The following is a 24,876-nucleotide window of genomic DNA, read 5'->3' as shown; positions in this document are numbered from 1 at the left end:
GGCCTGGGACTGGGTTGTTACTAAACTAACAGTCTGAGGGACTGGGACTGGGTTGTTACTAAACTAACAGTCTGAGGGCCTGGGACAGTCTGAGGGCCTGGGACTAACAGTCTTGAGGGCCTGGGTTGTTACTAAACTAACAGTCTGAGGGCCTGGGACTGGGTTGTTACTAAACTAACAGTCTGAGGGCCTGGGACTGGGTTGTTACTAAACTAACAGTCTGAGGGCCTGGGACTGGGTTGTTACTAAATTAACAGTCTGAGGGCCTGGGACAGGGTTGTTACTAAACTAACAGTCTGAGGGCCTGGGACTGGGTTGTTACTAAACTAATATTCTGAGGGCCTGGGACTGGGTTGTTACTAAACTAACAGTCTCTGGGACTGGGTTGTTACTAAACTAACAGTCTGAGGGCCTGGGACAGTCTGAGGGCCTGGGACAGTCTGAGGTCCTGGGACTGGGTTGTTACTAAACTAACAGTCTGAGGGACTGGGACTGGGTTGTTACTAAACTAACAGTCTGAGGGCCTGGGACAGTCTGAGGGCCTGGGACTGGGTTGTTACTAAACTAACAGTCTGGGGGCCTGGGACTGGGTTGTTACTAAACTAACAGTCTGAGGGCCTGGGACTGGGTTGTTACTAAACTAACAGTCTGAGGGCCTGGGACTGGGTTGTTACTAAACTAACAGTCTGGGGGCCTGGGACTGGGTTGTTACTAAACTAACAGTCTGAGGGCCTGGGACAGTCTGAGGGCCTGGGAATGGGTTGTTAATAAACTAACAGTCTGAGGGCCTGGGACTGGGTTGTTACTAAACTAACAGTCTGGGGGCCTGGGACTGGGTTGTTACTAAACTAACAGTCTGAGGGCCTGGGACTGGGTTGTTACTAAACTAACAGTCTGAGGGCCTGGGACAGTCTGAGGGCCTGGGACTGGGTTGTTACTAAACTAACAGTCTGGGGGCCTGGGACTGGGTTGTTACTAAACTAACAGTCTGAGGGCCTGGGACAGTGTGAAGGCCTGGGACAGTCTGAGGTCCTGGGACTGGGTTGTTACTAAACTAACAGTCTGAGGGCCTGGGACTGGGTTGTTACTAAACTAACAGTCTGAGGGCCTGGGACTGGGTTGTTACTAAACTAACAGTCTGAGGGCCTGGGACAGCGTTGTTACTAAACTAACAGTCTGAGGGCCTGGGACGGTCTGAGGGCCTGGGACTGGGTTGTTACTAAACTAACAGTCTGAGGGCCTGGGACTGGGTTGTTACTAAACTAACAGTCTGAGGGCCTGGGACAGTCTGGGGGCCTGGGACTGGGTTGTTACTAAACTAACAGTCTGAGGGACTGGGACTGGGTTGTTACTAAACTAACAGTCTGAGGGCCTGGGACAGTCTGAGGGCCTGGGACTGGGTTGTTACTAAACTAACAGTCTGAGGGCCTGGGAATGGGTTGTTACTAAACTAACAGTCTGAGGGCCTGGGACTGGGTTGTTACTAAACTAACAGTCTGAGGGCCTGGGACAGTCTGAGGGCCTGGGACAGTCTGAGGTCCTGGGACTGGGTTGTTACTAAACTAACAGTCTGAGGGCCTGGGACTGGGTTGTTACTAAACTAACAGTCTGAGGGCCTGGGACTGGGTTGTTACTAAACTAACAGTCTGAGGGCCTGGGACAGTCTGAGGGCCTGGGACTGGGTTGTTACTAAACTAACAGTCTGAGGGCCTGGGACAGGGTTGTCACTAAACTAACAGTCTGAGGGCCTGGGACAGTCTGAGGGCCTGGGACTGGGTTGTTACTAAACTAACAGTCTGAGGGCCTGGGAAAGTCTGAGGTCCTGGGACTGGGTTGTTACTAAACTAACAGTCTGAGGGACTGGGACTGGGTTGTTACTAAACTAACAGTCTGAGGGCCTGGGACAGTCTGAGGGCCTGGGACTGGGTTGTTACTAAACTAACAGTCTGAGGGCCTGGGACTGGGTTGTTACTAAACTAACAGTCTGAGGGCCTGGGACTGGGTTGTTACTAAACTAACAGTCTGAGGGCCTGGGACTGGGTTGTTACTAAACTAACAGTCTGAGGGCCTGGGACAGTCTGAGGGCCTGGGACTGGGTTGTTACTAAACTAATAGTCTGAGGGCCTGGGACTGGGTTGTTACTAAACTAACAGTCTGAGGGCCTGGGACTGGGTTGTTACTAAACTAACAGTCTGAGGGCCTGGGACAGTCTGAGGGCCTGGGACAGTCTGAGGTCCTGGGACTGGGTTGTTACTAAACTAACAGTCTGAGGGACTGGGACTGGGTTGTTACTAAACTAACAGTCTGAGGGCCTGGGACAGTCTGAGGGCCTGGGACTGGGTTGTTACTAAACTAACAGTCTGGGGGCCTGGGACTGGGTTGTTACTAAACTAACAGTCTGAGGGCCTGGGACAGTCTGAGGGCCTGGGAATGGGTTGTTAATAAACTAACAGTCTGAGGGCCTGGGACTGGGTTGTTACTAAACTAACAGTCTGGGGGCCTGGGACTGGGTTGTTACTAAACTAACAGTCTGAGGGCCTGGGACTGGGTTGTTAATAAACTAACAGTCTGGGGGCCTGGGACTAATTTTAGAGCAAGATGAGCTAAACTCTAATGAGGGAACATTAGTTGGCTATTTGGATGTCAAATTTGCACCGATAAACGATGGGGAATATTCGCCTGGTCCTTCTGCAGCTTGCCTGCCAATGTATGCTTGTCCCAACCAAAGACGTATTGTCAAGGCTGTTGAAGGATTGAGGACCAAGGTGCAGCGTGATGAGCGTATATTTTCGTTTTTTTAAGCAAAATGACACCAAACAAAACAATAAAGACTACAAAAACAAACCGTGACGCTCACAAGCAGTGCTCTAAACATAGACAACCTCCCACACACACAGGTAGGAAAAGGGTACCTAAGTATGGTTCCCAATCAGAGACAACGATAAACAGCTGTCCCTGATTGAGAACCATACCCGGCCAAACACAAAGAAATAGAAAAACATAGAACACAAAACATAGAATTCCCACCCCAACTCACGCCCTGACCGAACCAAAACATAGAACACAAAACATAGAATTCCCACCCCAACTCACGCCCTGACCGAACCAAAACAGAGACATAAAACGGATCTCTAAGGTCAGGGCGTGACACGTATATAACCATGGATGGCTGGGACTATGTGTTGGCCATTGAAAGGCTTTGGAGTCTGGACAGTAACATTAGTACCCTGTAACAGTAAATACTAAGGAAAATATATTTGTTAAGCTCACATAATTGAATTTAAAGGTATGCATGGTGTATGCAATGGAATACGCATGTAAATATATGTTATAGCTTCCAAAATGTTTTTATTTACAATTTAGGAGTAGTGCCATGATGGCTATGTGGTTGCTTCTATACAGTGCCCCCTGTCAGTTACCCAGGGTTTATACACATCCTGGAGGAGAGCCAAGATGTCTGCCTAGTGGCTTTAATGCAGTGCCCCCTGTCAGTCATCCAGGGTTTATATACATCCTGGAGGAGAGCCAAGATGTCTGCCCAGTGGCTTTAATACAGTGCCCCCTGTCAGTTACCCAGGGTTAATGTACATCATGGAGGAGAGCCAAGATGTCTGCCTAGTGGCTTTAATACAGTTTCCTCTGTCAGTTATCCAGGGTTTATATACATCCTGGAGGAGAGCCAAGATGTCTGCCTAGTGGCTTTAATACAGTTTCCTCTGTCAGTCATCCAGCATGAATCGGTGTAGATAGCCAAAGTTAATTTACAAACACAAGAGATAAACTCAGGGAAAAAAGAAACGTCCCTTATTCAGGACCCTGTCTTTCAAAGAGAATTACAAAAAATCCAGATAACTTCACAGATCTTCATTGTAAAGGGTTTAAACACTGTTTTCCCTGCTTGTTCAATGAATCATACACAATTAATGAACATGCACCTGTGGAATGGTTGTTAAGACACTAACAGCTTACGACGGTAGGCAATTAAGGTCACAGTTATGAAAACTTAGGACACTAAAGAGGCCTTTCTACTGACTCTGAAAAACACCAAAAGAAAGATGCCCTGGGTCCCTGCTCATCTGCATGAACGTGCCTTAGACATGCTGCAAGGAGGCATGAGGACTACAGATGTGGCCAGGGCAATAAATTGCAATGTCCGTACTGTGAGACACCTAAGACAGCGCAACAGGGAGACAGGACGGACAGCTGATCGTCCTCGCAGTGACAGACCACGTGTAACAACACCTGCACAGGATCAGTACATCCGGGCATCACACCTGCGGGACAGGTACAGGATGGCAACAACAACTGCCCGAGTTACACCAGGAACGCACAATCCCTCCATCAGTGCTCAGACTGTCCGCAATAGGCTGAGAGAGGCTGGACTGAGGGCTTATAGGCCTGTTGTAAGGCATGTTCTCACCAGACATCACCAGCAACAACATCGCCTATGGGCATGTTCAATTTATGTCTCAGTTGTTGAATCTTGTTATGCTCATACAAATATTTACATATGTTAAATTTTCTGAAAATAAAATGCAGTTGACAGTGAGAGGATGTTTTCTTTTTTTTGCTGAGTTTATGTTAACTGGATAACAGTCGTTCAAGTTAGCTAGCTAGCTAGCAAAGTGATTACATTTCCTGCTAGCTAGCTAGCAAAGTGATTACATTTCTTGCTAGCTAGCTAGCAAAGTGATTACATTTCCTGCTAGCTAGCTAGCAAAGTGATTACATTTCCTGCTAGCTAGCTAGCAAAGTGATTACATTTCCTGCTAGCTAGCTAGCAAAGTGATTACATTTCCTGCTAGCTAGCTAGCAAAGTGATTACATTTCCTGCCAGCTAGCTAGCAAAGTGATTACATTTCCTGCCAGCTAGCTAGCAAAGTGATTACATTTCCTGCCAGCTAGCTAGCAAAGTGATTACATTTCTGCCAGCTAGCTAGCAAAGTGATTACATTTCCTGCTAGCTAGCTAGCAAAGTGATTACATTTCCTGCTAGCTAGCTAGCAAAGTGATTACATTTCTTGCTAGCTAGCTAGCAAAGTGATTACATTTCTTGCTAGCTAGCTAGCAAAGTGATTACATTTCTTGCTAGCTAGCTAGCAAAGTGATTACATTTCCTGCTAGTTAGCTAGCAAAGTGATTACATTTCTTGCTACCTAGCTAGCAAAGTGATTACATTTCTTGCTAGCTAACCAACTGACGCCTGCATCTCTAGCTGTAGCCACCAAAAATGATATGAGGTAGGTCACTGACCTGAGATGGTTTCTGACACTGGCCATTGAAGGTGAGCATTTGCTCACTGAAGTAGGTTACGAAGCTGAAATGCAGTCATATCAAGGATGACAAGCAAGCAGATTCGCTTCCCTGAGATGGTTTCTGACAGTTTGTGCAGAAATTCTTCAGTTTTACAAACCCACAATTTTCATCAGCTGTCCGTCCGATGGCTGGTCTCAGACGATCCCGCAGGTGAAGAAGCTGGTTGTGGAGGTCCTGGGCTGGCGTGGTTACACCTGGTCTGAGGATGTGAAGCCGGTTGGACAGACTGACAAATTCTCTAAAAAATGAACATTTAATTATCTGGCAACAGCTCTGGTGGACATTGCTGCAGTCAGCATGCCAATTGCACGCTCCCTCAAAACTTAAGACATCAGTGGTAATTGTGTTGTGACACAAAACAGCACATTTTAGAGTGGCCTTTTGTTGTCCCCAGTACAAGGTGCACCTGCGTAATGATCATGCTGTTTAATCAGTTTCTTGATTTGCCACACCTTTCAGGTCTTGGCAATGGAGAAATGCTCACGAACAGGGATGTTAACAAATTTGCCCACAAAAATTGAGAGAAATAAGCTTTTTATGCGTATGTAAAATTTATGAGTTCTTTTATTTCAGCTCATGAAATATTGGGACAACACTTTACCTATTGTGTTTATATTTTTGTAGATTGTTCAAATGCAGGCAAACATTTTATAGTTACTTCGGAAAGCATTCAGACCCCTTAACATTTTGTTAAGTTACAGACTTATTCTAAAATGAATACCTTATTTACATAATTATTCAGACCCTTTGCTATGAGACTCAAAATGTAGCTCAGGTGCATCCTGTTTCCATTGATCATCTTTGAGATGTTTCTACAACTTGATTGGTGTCCACCTGTGTTAAATTCAATTGATTGGACATGATTTGGAAAGGCACACACCTGTCTATATAAGATCCCACAGTTTTCGTGAGAAGACTGATTTTAAGGATATCTCCAGGCCTGGAGTCCAAATATCTGAAAAGGAAGGAACTCCCATCACTCAGAGTGACTGCTCTGCGTGGTGATTCCCAACCAGGGCGAGATCTAACCACAGGGTGACTAGGATCTAACCACAGGGGGTACTTGAGAAGACTCAGGAGACCATAGGCCTACCGACAAAATGCACAAGTGGGGGTACTTCAGGGGTAATCCAGGCAGAGCAAAATTCTCTTGGTGGTACAACAGGAGCCACTGGTCTAGAGAGGCCAGTCAACCATATGCTGGCTACTGCTGGTTCTTCATATCAAAAGGAGCCACTGGTCTAGAGAGGCCAGTCAACCATATGCTGGCTACTGCTGGTTCTTCATATCAAAACGAGCCACTGGTCTAGAGAGGCCAGTCAACCATATGCTGGCTACTGCTGGTTCTTCATATCAAAAGGAGCCACTGGTCTAGAGAGGCCAGTCAACCATATGCTGGCTACTGCTGGTTCTTCATATCAAAAGGAGCCACTGGTCTAGAGAGGCCAGTCAACCATATGCTGGCTACTGCCAGGTTCTTCATATCTCATCTCCACTGATCCCTTACGGTACCTTGTTCCCTGTTGACCAGGGCCAATACGGCACCATGTAGGGAACACATTGAGTGTTATTTGCGATGCATGTCTACTGATCCTGAACGGTACGGTGGGCAGTACCAGTCCTCCTTTCCCTCCTACTGCCAGTGTCCCATAAAGCACCCTGTTCCCTATATCGTACACTTAACGCGGGCCCTATCAAGGGAATAGGGTGCGATTGGGGAGGCACACCTGACTTTGAACTGATGGTTGACCTGGTGCTCTCTGACTGACTGACTGACTGATTGGCTGGTTGGCTGGGTGACTGAGGAGTAATGGAAGTGGATGGCTGGTTTAATAACGACCACCTCCCTCCCTCCCCTCTCTCACTCCCTCTCCATCCATCACCTCTCTCTCTCACTCCCTCTCCATCCCTCACCTCTCTCACTCCCTCTCCATCCCTCCCCTCTCTCACTCCCTCTCCATCCCTCCCCTCTCTCACTCCCTCTCCATCCCTCACCTCCTCTCTCTCCCCTCTCTCCATCCCTCACCTCCTCTCTCTCCTCAATTGCACCATCTCTATCCTTTACCTTGTCACTCCGTCTCTCTCCCTACCTCTCTCTCTCGCTCTCTTTCCCCTCCCCTTCACCTCCCTTTCCCTCGCTCGATGACCAGCTGCTCTGGTTAAGTTGACCGGCCCGATCCAACCAACCCAGCACTAGCTGATGGAGTGCTGCTCTGACCACAGTCACGTGTCTGCAGTCTAAACACAACCAAGGTAGGGCTCAGGTCTCCTGAGCCACAGGACAGTCGACCGTAGGGCTCAGGTCTCCTGAGCCACAGGACAGTCGACCGTAGGGCCATAGGGTCCATCCGGCAGGAAAACAATGTTGTCCGAAATGGCACCCTATTAGTTCACTGCAGGCTTGGGCGGTATCCACATTTCCATCTCATCCAGGGATTTACGGTATTTCTGGCATAACACACAACGGGGCGCTTCTAGTATTAAAGCCAATTTGGCCTCTATTACCAGAATGCTAACAAAAGTAGCACAAACGAAGAGCGAAATATCATAGACGTTGTTAGCTAAATGCTAACGAGCGAAAACGAACATAAACGAATTGCAAAGCCAGGAAATTCCAGCTCATACAATTATACCAGCATAGCTCATTTTCAATGAGTGTGGACATTTAGAAGCGAAAGTGAATGAGAGAAAATTGTGCAAATGAAGTAAGTTGTGATGCATGCTTTTCTGAAAACTTAGAACTTCATGAACCTCTTCTTGGACATCTTTGACTTCCCTTTGCACACCCAAGTGGACCTTCCCCTGAATGTTACAATAGCACCCCCTAGTGGTCTACTACCTTCCCCTGAATGTTACAATAGCACCCCCTAGTGGTCTACTACCTTCCCCTGAAGTTTACAATAGCACCCCCTAGTGGTCTACTACCTTCCCCTGAATGTTACAATAGCACCCCCTAGGAGTCTACTACCTTCCCCTGAATGGCACAATTAGAACCCCCTAGTGGTCTACTACCTTCCCCTGAATGTTACAATAGCACCCCCTAGTGGTCTACTACCTTCCCCTGAATGTTACAATAGCACCCCCTAGTGGTCTACTACCTTCCCCTGAATGTTACAATAGCACCCCCTAGTGGTCTACTACCTTCCCCTGAATGTTACAATAGCACCCCCTAGTGGTCTACTACCTTACCCTGAATGTTACAATAGCAACCCCTAGTGGTCTACTACCTTCCCCTGAATGTTACAATAGCACCCCCTAGGGGTCTACTACCTTCCCCTGAATGTTACAATAGCACCCCCTAGTGGTCTACTACCTTCCCCTGAATGTTACAATAGCACCCCCTAGGGGTCTACTACCTTCCCCTGAATGTTACAATAGCACCCCCAAGTGGTGTGTGTGTGTGTGTGTGTGTGTGTGTGTGTGTGTGTGTGTGTGTGTGTGTGTGTGTGTGTGTGTGTGTGTGTGTGTGTGTGTGTGTGTGTGTGTGTGTGTGTGTGTGTGTGTGTTTCCTGACGGAAGTGTTTTGACCATGGCAGTTATTGAGGTTATCTTGTTTGGCAATCTAGCTGCCCTGGAAACAGAACACTTGAACATCAAAACTAGGAAATAGCTTGTAAAGAAGGATGAATTACCAGTGATCTTATCATGATACTGAGGTAGTTGAAACAATTTGTACTGTGATTCTATACTGTATGTATCACGATTCATCAGGATTCTTACTGCGATTTCAAAAATCCCTAGCAATCTACTCACAATACCTCATAAAGGCAAAGCAAAAAAAAAATGTTTTTTTTTAGAGATTTTTGCAAATGTATTCAAACTAAAATAACAGAAATAACTTATTTACATTAGTATTCAGACCCTTTGCTATGAGACTCCAAATTGAGCTCACATGCATCCTGTTTCCATTGATCATCCATCAGAAGTTTCTACGATTTGATTGGAGTCCACCTGTGGTAAATTCAATTGATTGGACATGCTTTGGAAAGGAACACATGTCTATATAAGGTCCCACAGTTGACAGAGCATGTCAGAGCAAAAACCAAGCCATGAGGTCGAAGGGATTGTCTGTAGAGCTCAGAGACAGGATTGTGTCGAGGCACAGATCTGGGGAAGGGTACCAAAACAATTCTGCAGCATTGAATGTCCCCAAGAACACAGTGGCCTCCATCATTCTTAAATGGAAGATGTTTGGAACCACCAAGACCATTCCTAGAGCTGGCGCCCCATCCAAACTGACCAATCGGGGGAGGAAGTGACCAAGAAGCTGATGGTCACTCTGACAGAGCTCTAGAGCTCCTCTGTAGAGATGGAAGAAACTTCCAGAAGGACAACCATCTTTGCAGAACTGCACCAATCAGGCCTTTATGATAGAGTGGCCAGAAGGACAACCATCTCTGCAGAACTGCACCAATCAGGCCTTTATGATAGAGTGGCCAGAAGGACAACCATCTATGCAGAACCAGTCAGGCATTTATGGTAGACTGGCCAGAATGACAACTCTCTCTGCAGAACTGCACCAATCAGGCCTTTATGATAGATTGGCCAGAAGGACAACTATCTCTGCAGAACTGCACCGATCAGGCCTTTATGATAGAGTGGCCAGAATGACAACCATCTCTGCAGAACTGCACCAATCAGGCCTTTATGGTAGAGTGGCCAGAAGGACAACTATCTCTGCAGAACCAGTAGACTGGCCAGAATGACAACTCTCTCTGCAGAACTGCACCAATCAGGCCTTTATGATAGATTGGCCAGAAGGACAACTATCTCTGCAGAACTGCACCGATCAGGCCTTTATGATAGAGTGGCCAGAATGACAACCATCTCTGCAGAACTGCACCAATCAGGCCTTTATGATAGAGTGGCCAGAAGGACAACCATCTCTGCAGAACTGCACCAATCAGGCCTTTATGATAGAGTGGCCAGAAGGACAACTATCTCTGCAGAACTGCACCAATCAGGCCTTTATGATAGAGTGGCCAGACGGAAATCCCTCCTCAGTAAAAGGCACATGACAGCCCGATTGGAGTTTGCCAAAAGGCCCCCAAAGACTCTCAGATCAGGAGAAACAAAATATCTGTGGTCTGATGAAACCAAGATTGAACTATTTGACCTGGATGCCAAGCGACACGTCTGTAGGAAACCTGGCACCATCCCTACGGTGAAGCATGATGGTGTTAGTATCATGCTGTGGGGATGTTTTTCAGTGGCAGGGACTGAGAGACTAGTCAGGATTAAGGAAAGATTAACAGAGCAAAGTACAGAGAGATCCTGATGAAAACTTGCTCCAGTGCGCTCAGGACCTCAGTCTGGGGCGAAGGTTCACCTTCCAACAGGACAATGACTCTAAGCACACAGCCAAGACAATGCAGGATTGGCTTCTGGACAAGTCTCTGGATGTCCTTGAGTGGCCCAGCCAGAGCCCGGACTTGAACCTGATTGATCATCTCTGGAGAGACCTGAAAATAGCTCTGCAGCAACACTCCCCATCCAACCTGATAGAGCTTTTGAGGATCTGCAGAGAAGAAAGGGAGAAACTCTCCAAATACAGATGTGCCAAGCTGGTAGCGTCATACCCAAGAAGAATCTAGGTTGTAATCGCTGCCAAAGGTGCTTCAGAAAAGTACTGAGTAAAGGGTCTGAACACTTACATAAATGTAATATTCATTTTTTCATTTCAAAAATAAGCAAAAAAATAAATAAATTGTTTTGTCATTATGGGCTATTGATGAGCAAATACAAATGATTTGGCTGTAACGTAACCAAATGTGGAAAATGTGAAGGGGTCTGAAAACTTTCCGAAAGCCCTGTAATGTTTCTGCTTCAGAGAGCCAAGAGGGAGCATGAGAACATTGGTTTTGATCAGTCATGGAAATAAAAGTGCTGAAAACATATTGGCTCACCATTTCAAAAGATGATTTGGAGGCCAGAGAATGAAGAAATGCCAGAGTTTTGGCGCAGGTACAGCCGACTAGCGCTAGCTAACGTTAACTAGTACTCATACTGTAGAATCAACATAATATTGTGATAGTCACCGTAGTGATTCCATCCCTACTAGAGGAGACACTACTTGGCGAAACACTGTCACACTTCCTCTAGTTCCCTGAACACCTACCTCTTCCCCTGTATACTCTACTCTTGGGAAGAGACAGGCTGCAGATGTTAGGTGATCAGATAACTGCATAATTAATTCAATAGACCTTAACTGATTGACCATCAGTAACTAACTCAGCTGGTGGCTGACAGTGGTTACCAGCCCCAGTTGGTTGTTCTTCACTTGACTTTGATGTGTTCTGTTCTCCCTGATCGAGACAGATGAACATGTCATTCCTGCTGTCTCCAGAACAGACTAGGATAAGGTAAGAAACAGGCTCTTTCCTGATTCTTCTCTCATACCTTCTTCTCTGAGGAATCACAGAAAGACTAGTTGACGTAGAGCTAGACTGTTAGTTTATCAGTGGTTTGGGCACAATTACTGTATAACCAGGTGTCATGTTAACGCAGACAAAAAAATATCAAATGCATAATAAATATCTTCCTGCATTTTGAAAATGCAGATCTGAGCTGTTTCTAATTGTCATTTCTGTACTAATTTTGTGCTTCAGTTGCCCTCCTCCGCTCGGATGATAAATCTTTGCTCTCATCAGACCAATCAAATTCCTGCATTTACTAACGGGCATTCTATCAGTAGACGGCGTTCTGACTTACGTGTAGCTCCTTTTTCCGGTAGTTTCCGCTGCGTATTATTCTCCAGGACAATAAAAGATTAACTTCAAGTAAAAACATTAGGACATATAGCTGGCTACATTCCTTCTGTGTAACACGGTGTTGTTGTATGTGTGTCGAACAGCTTTGCTTTGGTGTAAGTTGTTTTTGCCTAATGTCTAGCCTGCTTTTTCTCTACTTGATGCACGTGCGTTTTGGAAGCATGGAGAAGATCGTTTTGACCCTGTTCGGCCAAAGCTCATAATTATAACACATGAACGGGATTCTCCTATCTACCTCCTGGTTCAATAGGCTGGCAGAGCTACCCACAGACTGGTGTGTGCCAGGGCACATTACAACAAAGAATCGAGTTAGTTTCTATTCTTCTGTCACATTCATCTCTATCAACATCAATACATTTAACTGGTTGTTACCCATATAGAGTGCTGATTTCAAATCACTATCTTGACCTGCATGACGGCATGCTAAATTACACACTGAACAGTTATGTGTATACATTTTGATTTAGATAAATTAAAAAATGTATATAATAATATAATATATAATAAATTTAGATAAATGTCCAGTCATTCAGCTGGTATCTTCTGGTCTCTAACACAATAGCCGTTATCATTTTGCTCCCCGCCTCCATTACCATCACAATAAACTCCATTACCTCCCCGCCTCCATTACCATCACAATAAACTCCATTACCTCCCCGCCTCCATTACCATCACAATAAACTCCATTACCTCCCCGCCTCCATTACCATCACAATAAACTCCATTACCTCCCCGCAATAAACTCCATTACCATCACAATAAACTCCATTACCTCCCCGCCTCCATTACCATCACAATAAACTCCATTACCTCCCCGCCTCCATCACCATCACAATAAACTCCATTACCTCCCCGCCTCCATTACCATCACAATAAACTCCATTACCTCCCCCCTCCATTACCATCACAATAAACTCCATTACCTCCCGCCTCCATTACCATCACTCCATTACCATCACACAATAAACTCCATTACCTCCCCGCCTCCATTACCATCACAATAAACTCCATTACCTCCCGCCTCCATTACCATCACAATAAACTCCATTACCTCCCCGCCTCCATTACCATCACAATAAAAACTCCATTACCATCACAATAAACTCCATTACCTCCCCGCCTCCATTACCATCACAATAAACTCCATTACCTCCCCCGCCTCCATTACCATCACAATAAACTCCATTACCTCCCCGCCTCCATTACCATCATAAACTCCATTAACTCCATTACCTCACAATAAACCCATTACCTCCATTACCATCACAATAAACTCCATTACCTCCCCGCCTCCATTACCATCACAATAAACTCCATTACCTACCCCCGCCTCCATTACCATCACAATAAACTCCATTACCTCCCCGCCTCCATTACCATCACAATAAACTCCATTACCTCCCCGCCTCCATTACCATCACAATAAACTCCATTACCTCCCCGCCTCCATTACCATCACAATAAACTCCATTACCTCCCCGCCTCCATTACCATCACAATAAACTTTAAATGGTGTATAATTTAACATTACTATTAAAATAGTACTCTTATTCAAAATATCATTTCCCAGTCGTAGCTCGTTTTTTTCCCCAGAGTTTCCAGTTGTTGTGTTAGTGTTGTTAAGAAGGTAGAAACTAGGTCCTATAGGACCTGCCTTGTTGACAGTGCTGTCTAGAAGGTAGAAACTAGGGCCTGTAGGACCTGCCTTGTTGACAGTGCTGTCTAGAAGGTAGAAACTAGGGCCTGTAGGACCTGCCTTGTTGACAGTGCTGTTAAGAAGGTAGAAACTAGGGCCTGTAGGACCTGCCTTGTTGACAGTGCTGTTAAGAAGGTAGAAACTAGGGCCTGTAGGACCTGCCTTGTTGACAGTGCTGTCTAGAAGGTAGAAACTAGGGCCTGTAGGACCTGCCTTGTTGACAGTGCTGTTAAGAAGGTAGAAACTAGGGCCTGTAGGACCTGCCTTGTTGACAGTGCTGTCTAGAAGGTAGAAAAGCCTGTAGGAACAGTGCTGTCTAGAAGGTAGAAACTAGGGCCTATAGGACCTGCCTTGTTGACAGTGCTGTCTAGAAGGTAGAAACTAGGGCCTGTAGGACCTGCCTTGTTGACAGTGCTGTCTAGAAGGTAGAAAAGCCTGTAGGACCTGCCTTGTTGACAGTGCTGTCTAGAAGGTAGAAACTAGGGCCTGTAGGACCTGCCTTGTTGACAGTGCTGTCTAGAAGGTAGAAACTAGGGCCTGTAGGACCTGCCTTGTTGACAGTGCTGTCTAGAAGGTAGAAACTAGGGCCTGTAGGACCTGCCTTGTTGACAGTGCTGTCTAGAAGGTAGAAACTAGGGCCTGTAGGACCTGCCTTGTTGACAGTGCTGTCTAGAAGGTAGAAACTAGGGCCTATAGGACCTGCCTTGTTGACAGTGCTGTCTAGAAGGTAGAAACTAGGGCCTGTAGGACCTGCCTTGTTGATAGTGTTGTTAAGAAGGTAGAAACTAGGTCCTATAGGACCTGCCTTGTTGACAGTGCTGTCTAGAAGGTAGAAACTAGGGCCTGTAGGACCTGCCTTGTTGACAGTGCTGTCTAGAAGGTAGAAACTAGGGCCTGTAGGACCTGCCTTGTTGACAGTGCTGTCTAGAAGGTAGAAACTAGGTCCTGTAGGACCTGCCTTGTTGATAGTGTTGTTTGAGGTCCAGGACCTGCCTTGTTGACAGTGCTGTCTAGAAGGTAGAAACTAGGGCCTGTAGGACCTGCCTTGTTGACAGTGCTGTCTAGAAGGTGAGGGCCTGTAGGACCTGCCTTGTTGACAGTGCTGTCTAGAAGGTAGAAACTAGGGCCTGTAGGACCTGCCTTGTTGACAGTGCTGTCTAGAAGGTAGAAACTAGGGCCTGTAGGACCTGCCTTGTTGACAGTGCTGTTAAGATGGTAGAAACTAGGGCCTGTAGGACCTGCCTTGTTGACAGTGCTGTCTAGAAGGTAGAAACTAGGGCCTGTAGGACCTGCCTTGTTGATAGTGCTGTCTAGAAGGTAGAAACTAGAGCCTGTGGGACCTGCCTTGTTGATCGTGTTGTTAAGAAGGTAGAGCAGCTCTTTATTATGGACAGACTTCTCCCCATCTTAGCTACTGTTATATCAATATGTTTTGACCATGACAGTTTACAATCCAGGGTTACACCAAGCAGTTTAGTCACCTCAACTGGCTCAATTTCCACATTATTCATTACAAGATTTAGTTGAGGTTTAGTGAATGTTTTGTTCCAAATACAATGCTTTTAGTTTTAGAAATATTTAGGACTAACTTATTCCTTGCCACCCGTTCTGAAACTAACTGCAGCTCTTTGTTAAATGTTGCAGTCATCTGTGGCCTTCTTGGAAGGGCACTTGTAACATAACTCTATGGAAGGCCCCAAAGGGCTGACATTTTGGGCGTCTACCCTTACTCAGGACTGAAGCTGAAGGTCCCCATGAGTGACAGAATACTGAGCCAATCACGGCGCAATGCTCCTATCATTTTTCTGGCCCTCCCCACCACCACAGAAAGCACTGAGCACCTGCATTTTGGAGCTGCTTAACTCAAGAAAATAAAAAGAGACCATGTTTGTATGCGGCTTTATTAACTCAATGATGTATATATATTTTTTTTACATTGTTTGCAAACTGATATCTGACACGTATTAATGCCAAAATTACATGCAAGCCCTCCTAAGTTTGTTTTATATATATATTTTATTTTTTGCAAAAAATGTGGGTCTCAAAACAGGTGGGTCTCTGCCCTGATTGACGGGTCGCCACTGATGTGGAGACCTGCTTGTCGAACATCTCATTCGAAAATCATGGACATTAATATGGAATTGGTCCCCCCTTTGCTGCTATAACAGCCTCCACTCTTCTGGCAAGGCTTTACTATGGAGTTGGTCCCCCCTTTGCTGCTATAACAGCCTCCACTCTTCTGGCAAGGCTTTCCACTAGATGTTGGAACATTGATGCTATAATAGCCTCCACTCTTCTGGGAAGGCTTTCACTAGATGTTGGAACATTGCTGCTATAACAGCCTCCACTCTTCTGGGAAGGCTTTCTACTAGATGTTGGAACATTGCTGCTATAACAGCCTCCACTCTTCTGGGAAGGCTTTCCACTAGATGTTGGAACATTGCTGCTATAACAGCCTCCACTCTTCTGGGAAGGCTTTCTACTAGATGAACATTGGAACAATACTAGATGTTGGAACATTGATGCTATAACAGCCTCCACTCTTCTGGGAAGGCTTTCCACTGGATGTTGGAACTTTGCTGCTATAACAGCCTCCACTCTTCTGGCAAGGCTTTCTACTAGATGTTGGAACATTGCTGCTATAACAGCCTCCACTCTTCTGGCAAGGCTTTCTACTAGATGTTGGAACATTGCTGCGGGGACTTGCTTCCATTCAGCCACAAGAGACTGTGTGCTCGATGTTATGCACCTGTCAGCCACTGATTTGAAGAGGTGTCCTTTTAGCCATGTAGCATATCACTTGCCGTGGTCATAACAACTTGGAACTGGGAAAACTCCGACCTCCAACTTCAGTCTATTCTCCAACTGGGAATAACGTTTTGAACTGTCATCCAATTTGGGAACTCGAGGCTCTTTCTAGAGCTCTGACTCCCTGACCTGAAAATTCACTGATGTTATCACCTCTGACATTTCCGAGTTTCCAGTTGTTTTTGAACGAAGCAACTTTATCAGAAGTAGCCCTACGTCATCAATGATTTCGACGTGGTTCCGGGAGTTTTCTTCTATTCCAAGCTACTTTCACAACACTGCCATCTACTGGCCACTGTATTTATATAGTTAGAACGTAAAAGTTTACCTGACCGGTAGCTTAGCAGGTAGTTTAGGGACGGACCTATATAACATTCAGAGACGTGAGGGTGTGAAGTTCAAAGTAAAACTACTTTGAACATTGTTTTGTGAAACCAAACTTTCTGCACTGTTGTTCAACTAAATCAACTAATTCAACTAATTTAGTGTAGTATCAGCTTCTGTCTAGTATCCTAAATAATACCATAGATTCCGTTTTTTTTAAAATAGTTCAACTTTTTTTTTTTTATGGTAAACTAGAAGGCATAAGTGAGGCATGATGCAAGATGCGAACATGGTTGGTAATTACAACTGATTAATGGCTCAAATGATACCTTTTGTAATGACCACCCAGAAACAGTGTTGCATCTATTTTTGGCATTGTATTCATGTAAGGAAACGGTTACAATACATCAGTAGATTTATAATTGAACGCATTTATGAAGATCTTACACGAGTGTGGAGAAATGTACTGCTGTAATGTTCTTTACCTATGAAAGAAATAAGTTGAAACAATTTTATGTAATTCATTTCGTTATTCTTTTGGCCAAATTTCATATTCACAAATGTAAATTTACAAACAAAACACCACATTTCCTTACATTACAAAAAGAGATTGAACTATATTTAAAATATAATTAAATATATAAATAGTAAATCCTCCACTAACAAAAACAAATCTGTTACAATTATTAAGTGTATGTATGTCCTTTAAGGTCCTTGTGTAATGTGATATTGCCCCTATCCCCCTAGCCCAATTGGCCTTTGTATATTATCCATATATACTTGTGTTCCCCCATGTACTTGATTTGTTAACAACAAAATGTACCGCTGCGCACGACATTTTGACGAAAACAGTGGAGAAAAAAATCTCTACGTGATAATGACACGCTGCTGTTTCTTCTTCTCTAGTTCAGATATGATTCATGTGCGCTGTGAACGGGAAATGAAGCGCCAATTTTTTCCGGTACAATTTGGTGAAAACGTCGAAGCCTGCACTCGAGCCATTTTTTTAAAGACACGAGTTAAACTAAATCGATGTTGACTTGTTCAGACAGCACGGCATAACAAGCACCATTATTTATGTAATGTACGAACCACAAAATATTACTAAAAACATTAGAAGAAGCCCTTTCTGCACGAACGGACATCCGGGCTTTAAATACGTTGACGGAAGCCCGTGTGTGTGCCCTAAAAAGTGCCTGTATAAAATGTGACTTACGTTTTGTCAATTTCGATAACTAGATGCACAAACCCCTTGATTCCTTTCATTTTAATGTAATTTAGTTATCTATATAGCTAAAAATCGATTGTTATTTTCTCTTCTACTGACATATTTCTATGTTTCCTACCCGAGTGAAGTGTAGGTTATGTTTTTCAACACGGGGGGGTGCCAATACACCGTCATACAAATAGAAGTCAAGTTTATCAAGACTGTGTCATAAGGTGCTTGAGACTGGCATCATTTTCTGTCTAAAATGTAACATAGACAACGGCAGCGAAAGCTACGAACAAGCGCACCAATACATACATCAAATTATCGAGTGAAGTGTAGGTTATGTTTTTCAACACGGGGGGGTGCCAATACACCGTCATACAAATAGAAGTCAAGTTTATCAAGACTGTGTCATAAGGTGCTTGAGACTGGCATCATTTTCTGTCTAAAATGTAACATAGACAACGGCAGCGAAAGCTACGAACAAGCGCACCAATACATACATCAAATTATACAAAATGTTCAGTAACAGCATTGAACAACTGCCACATGTACCGTGAATCATTCAAGTCTCTGAAGTTTAAAACTGCTGCAAACGTTGTAGGCTAGGAGGCCACATTCAACATGAGTTCAATGGGTTGATTCAACCCACAACAATTAGTTTACAGTGACTGGTTGTAGACTACTGTAATATATGTGTTGCAGGATGGAGCGTTTAGCTCAGTGTGCCTTATGGGAAGGAAGTGACTATTGGCTACCATGTGAATGAATATGAATGTTCCGTTATGTTAAGTGTGCCAGCAGATGTCATCAAACTACTATCACATTTACCACCAGTGCCCTTGAAGGCAGCTCAGCCAGGGGCGGGGAGTAATAGAATACATTGTAATCTCATTACAAAATAACTGTAATCACTTACATTACCAGCAAAAAATATATATATATATTGTAATCAGATGAATTTCAGTTACTTTTGGATTACTATCCCTATCTAAGAAGACAACATGGAACGGTCAAAGGCATTTGGTGATTTAGTGGTCTCTGATATCATAGTGGTCTCTGACATCATAGTGGTCTCTGACATCATAGTGGTATCTGACATCATAGTGTTCTCTGACATCATAGTGGTCTCTGATATCATAGTGGTGTCTGATGTCATAGTGGTCGCTAACATCATAGCGGTCTCTGACATCATAGCGGTCTCTGACATCATAGTGGTGTCTGACATCATCGTGGTGTCTGACATCATAGTGGTGTCTGACATCATCGTGGTCTCTGACATCATAGTGGTCTCTGACATCATAGTGGCCTCTGACATCATGGTGGTGTCTGACATCATAGTGGTCTCTGACATCATAGTGGTCTCTGACATAGTGGTGTCTGACATCATCGTGGTGTCTGACATCATAGCGGTCTTTAACATCACAGCGGTCTCTGACATCATTGTGGTGTCTGACATCATAGCGGTCTCTGACATCATAGTGGTGTCTGACATGGTGGTCGCTAACATCATAGTGGTGTCTGACATCATAGTGGTGTCTGACATCATAGTGGTGTCTGACATGGTGGTCGCTAACATCATAGTGGTGTCTGACATCATAGTGGTGTCTGACATCATAGTGGTGTCTGACATGGTGGTCTCTAACATCATAGTGGTGTCTGACATCATAGTGGTGTCTGACATGGTGGTCGCTAACATCATAGTGGTGTCTGACATCATAGTGGTGTCTGACATCATAGTGGTGTCTGACATGGTGGTCGCTAACATCATAGTGGTGTCTGACATCATAGTGGTGTCTGACATCATAGTGGTCTCTGACATGGTGGTCGCTAACATCATAGTGGTGTCTGACATCATAGTGGTGTCTGACATCATAGTGGTGTCTGACATCATAGTGGTGTCTGACATCATAGTGGTCTCTGACATGGTGGTCGCTAACATCATAGTGGTGTCTGACATCATAGTGGTCTCTGACATGGTGGTCGCTAACATCATAGTGGTGTCTGACATCATAGTGGTCTCTGACATGGTGGTCGCTAACATCATAGTGGTGTCTGACATCATAGTGGTCTCTGACATGGTGGTCGCTAACATCATAGTGGTGTCTGACATCATAGTGGTCTCTGACATGGTGGTCTCTGACATCATAGTGGTGTCTGACATCATAGTGGTGTCTGACATCATAGTGGTGTCTGACATCATAGTGGTGTCTGACATCATAGTGGTCTCTGACATCATAGTGGTGTCTGACATCATAGTGGTGTCTGACATCATAGTGGTGTCTGACATCATAGTGGTGTCTGACATCATAGTGGTGTCTGACATCATAGTGGTGTCTGACATCATAGTGGTGTCTGACATCATAGTGGTCTCTGACATGGTGGTCTCTGACATCATAGTGGTGTCTGACATCATAGTGGTGTCTGACATCATAGTGGTGTCTGACATCATAGTGGTGTCTGACATCATAGTGGTGTCTGACATCATAGTGGTCTCTGACATCATAGTGGTGTCTGACATCATAGTGGTGTCTGACATCATAGTGGTGTCTGACATCATAGTGGTGTCTGACATCATAGTGGTGTCTGACATCATAGTGGTGTCTGACATCATAGTGGTGTCTGACATCATAGTGGTGTCTGACATCATAGTGGTGTCTGACATCATAGTGGTGTCTGACATCATAGTGGTGTCTGACATGGTGGTCAGACTCGCTCAGCTGGAACAAACTTAAACTTGTGCATTTTTTCAATGCTGTATTGAATGTCATTGAGAAAACAGAAAGGTGTCATAATATATTTTATTTTGCAAAAATCTTTCTGAATTTTATAGTAACCCAATACATTGTCGTCTAGTTTATCAAACAAAAAAAATCTGTAATCAGATAACGTTACTGATTTTGAGTAATCCAAAAGAAACGTTTCCCGATTACAATTTTGGACCGGTAACTAGTAACTAAAGGAACATATTTAGAAATGGACCTAGCCAATCGTGAGCTCTATTCAGTCTATTGGGTAAGTCCCAAATAGCACCACATATCCTATACTGTATAATGTACCAGCCAATCGTGATCTCTATTCAGTCTATTGACTAGTGTACAACCCTAGTCTATTGGGTAAGTCCCAAATAGCACCATATATCCTATACTGTATAGTGCACCTCTTCAAGGTTTATTTGAATGTCTTAGGACATATGCAGAAACATACATAACATTAGATATTAAACAATGTAAAACCTAATTAAAATAAAGGATAATTCTAACTATATGCACAGTACATCAGCAATAAGTCATAAACAACAAACTGGCACATCAATGTTTTTAGTGATAGAGAGTTATATTTGCATAGTTTGGGCCCTAGTCAAAAAATGTGCACTATATAGGGAGCATACTGTATAAAGGACACACCTCAGTCCCTGTGCAGCCCTAGTCTATAGTGTACAGCCCTAGTGTGTAGTGTACAGCCCTAGTCTGTAGTGTACAGCCCTAGTGTGTAGTGTACAGCCCTAGTCTGTAGTGTACAGCCCTAGTCTGTAGTGTGCAGCCCTAGTCTGTAGTGTACAGCCCTAGTGTGTAGTGTACAGCCCTAGCTTGTAGTGTGCAGCCCTAGTCTGTAGTGTGCAGCCCTAGTCTGTAGTGTACAGCCCTAGTGTGTAGTGTACAGCCCTAGTCTGTAGTGTGGAGCCCTAGTGTGTAGTGTAGAGCCCTAGTCTGTAGTGTGCAGCCCTAGTCTGTAGTGTACAGCACTAGTCTGTAGTGTACAGCCCTAGTGTGTAGTGTACAGCCCTAGTCTGTAGTGTGCAGCCCTAGTCTGTAGTGTACAGCACTAGTCTGTAGTGTGCAGCCCTAGTCTGTAGTGTGCAGCCCTAGTGTGTAGTGTGCAGCCCTAGTGTGTATTGTACAGCCCTAGTCTGTAGTGTACAGCCCTAGTCTGTAGTGTACAGCACTAGTCTGTAGTGTACAGCCCTAGTCTGTAAGCCCTAGTCTGTAGTGTGCAGCCCTAGTGTGTAGTGTACAGCCCTAGTCTGTAGTGTACAGCCCTAGTCTGTAGTGTACAGCCCTCGTTTGTAGTCTGTAGTGTGTAGCTCTAGTTTTGTAGTGTGTAGCTCTAGTTTTGTAGTGTGCAGCCCTAGTTTTGTAGTGTACAGCCCTAGCTTGTAGTGTGCAGCCCTAGTCTGTAGTGTGCAGCCCTAGTCTGTAGTGTACAGCCCTAGTGTGTAGTGTACAGCCCTAGTCTGTAGTGTGCAGCCCTAGTGTGTAGTGTAGAGCCCTAGTCTGTAGTGTGCAGCCCTAGTCTGTAGTGTACAGCACTAGTCTGTAGTGTACAGCCCTAGTGTGTAGTGTACAGCCCTAGTCTGTAGTGTGCAGCCCTAGTCTGTAGTGTACAGCACTAGTCTGTAGTGTGCAGCCCTAGTCTGTAGTGTGCAGCCCTAGTGTGTAGTGTGCAGCCCTAGTGTGTATTGTACAGCCCTAGTGTGTAGTGTACAGCCCTAGTCTGTAGTGTACAGCACTAGTCTGTAGTGTACAGCCCTAGTCTGTAAGCCCTAGTCTGTAGTGTGCAGCCCTAGTGTGTAGTGTACAGCCCTAGTCTGTAGTGTACAGCCCTAGTCTGTAGTGTACAGCCCTCGTTTGTAGTCTGTAGTGTGTAGCTCTAGTTTTGTAGTGTGTAGCTCTAGTTTTGTAGTGTGCAGCCCTAGTTTTGTAGTGTGCAGCCCTAGTTTTGTAGTGTGTAGCCCTAGTTTTGTAGTGTGTAGCCCTAGTTTTGTAGTGTGCAGCCCTAGTCTGTAGTGTACAGCCCTCGTTTGTAGTCTGTAGTGTGTAGCTCTAGTTTTGTAGTGTGTAGCTCTAGTTTTGTAGTGTGCAGCCCTAGTTTTGTAGTGTGCAGCCCTAGTCTGTAGTGTACAGCCCTAGTGTGTAGTGTACAGCCCTAGTCTATAGTGTACAGCCCTAGTCTGTAGTGTACAGCCCTAGTCTGTAGTGTACAGCCCTAGTCTATAGTGTACAGCCCTAGTCTGTAGTGTACAGCCCTAGTCTGTAGTGTGCAGCTCCTCTCTGTCTGTGGTCCAGCAGGAAAGAGTTTATTGATGTTTCCCATAAACCTATTTTACAATGAATTAGCCTAATCCAGTGGTGAGTCCAGTGGTGAGTGATGGGAAAAGGTAGTGTGGAGAAAAGCTGTCAGGCAGTAGTGTGGAGAAAAGCTGTCAGGCAGTAGTGTGGAGAAAAGCTGTCAGGCAGTAGTGTGGAGAAAAGCTGTCAGGCAGTAGTGTGGAGAAAAGCTGTCAGGCAGTAGTGTGGAGAAAAGCTGTCAGGCAGTAGTGTGGAGAAAAGCTGTCAGGCAGTAGTGTGGAGAAAAGCTGTCAGGCAGTAGTGTGGAGAAAAGCTGTCAGGCAGTAGTGTGGAGAAAAGCTGTCAGGCAGCCTATGAGCTGGTTGATGCTCAGAACGCTGAACAATGAACAGTTGACCCTGGGCCAGCTAGGGTCTTATGCAAGCTTTAGGAAAAGGAAAATGTTCCTGTCAACTAGATATCTGTATCAAGACAAAATGTGCCTGTCAATTAGATATCTGTATCAAGACAAAATGTGCCTGTAAACAGATATGATCTCTACCGTTTTAAAACAAGGTGCCCTCTGTGTAGAGAAGGGACTAAACGTCTCTATCAGCTCACTAAGCGGGACGCGGATCATACCTAGCTTTCAGTTACACTGGATGCTTCCGGAATGGCACCCTATTGGCTCTGGTCCAAATGAGTGCACTATAGAGAGGATACCCACTGGGTACAGACGTCATTTCAACGTCTATTCCACGTTGGTTCGACGTAATTTCCTTGAAATGATATGGAAACAACATTGATTCAACCAGTGTGTGCCCAGAGGGCCGGGTTTAAAGGACCTTACCATCTCTATCACAGGGCACATTGTTTTTGATACAGTACGGACCTTACCATCTCTATCACAGGGCACATTGTTTTTGATACAGTACGGACCTTACCATCTCTATCACAGGGCACATTGTTTTTGATACAGTACGGACCTTACCATCTCTATCACAGGGCACATTGTTTTTGATACAGTACGGACCTTACCATCTCTATCACAGGGCAAATTGTTTTTGATACAGTACGGACCTTACCATCTCTATCACAGGGCACATTGTTTTTGATACAGTACGGACCTTACCATCTCTATCACAGGGCAAATTGTTTTTGATACAGTACGGACCTTATCCATCTCACACTCACTGTTTACACTTCTCGTTCCGTAATGTGTGTTAAAGGAGCAGGTGTTTGCTTGCCCGGCCTGTCTGATTACTAGTTATCTAGAGGCTGGAGCTCTTGAAAGGTTTGGGTCTTTATTAAACAAATCTGTCCCCTGGTCTGGCATGGTTGGTTGGTTGGGTAAGAAAACATGTGCCTCAGTCTCCCAAGTGTATTGTGTTTTAATCTCAGAGAGAGTAATCTTCTTAGGGAAATACAGCCTGACTCGGTGTAACCTTGAAGAGTGCTACGTAATGTACACACTGTGGTTCACCTTCTAACAAGCTGCCTCTTGCCTGCCAGGGGTTCTGTGTTAGAGGGATGGGAAATGTTTGGAGTGTTTCCCAAAGCATCCTAATTCTCTATAGAGTACAATACTTTGGATCAGGGCTCTGGTAGTGCACTATGGGTAATAGGTTGGACATGTTTCTGTTTCCAGATTCCAGTGAGAGAGGAGATTGAGTACCATGTCAATTCCTGTGTTCTGTAGTAACA

This window comes from Oncorhynchus nerka, linkage group LG24 (assembly GCF_034236695.1).
Source record: "Oncorhynchus nerka isolate Pitt River linkage group LG24, Oner_Uvic_2.0, whole genome shotgun sequence".
Taxonomy (NCBI): Eukaryota; Metazoa; Chordata; class Actinopteri; order Salmoniformes; family Salmonidae; genus Oncorhynchus; species Oncorhynchus nerka.
Note: the sequence above shows the minus strand (reverse complement) of the source record.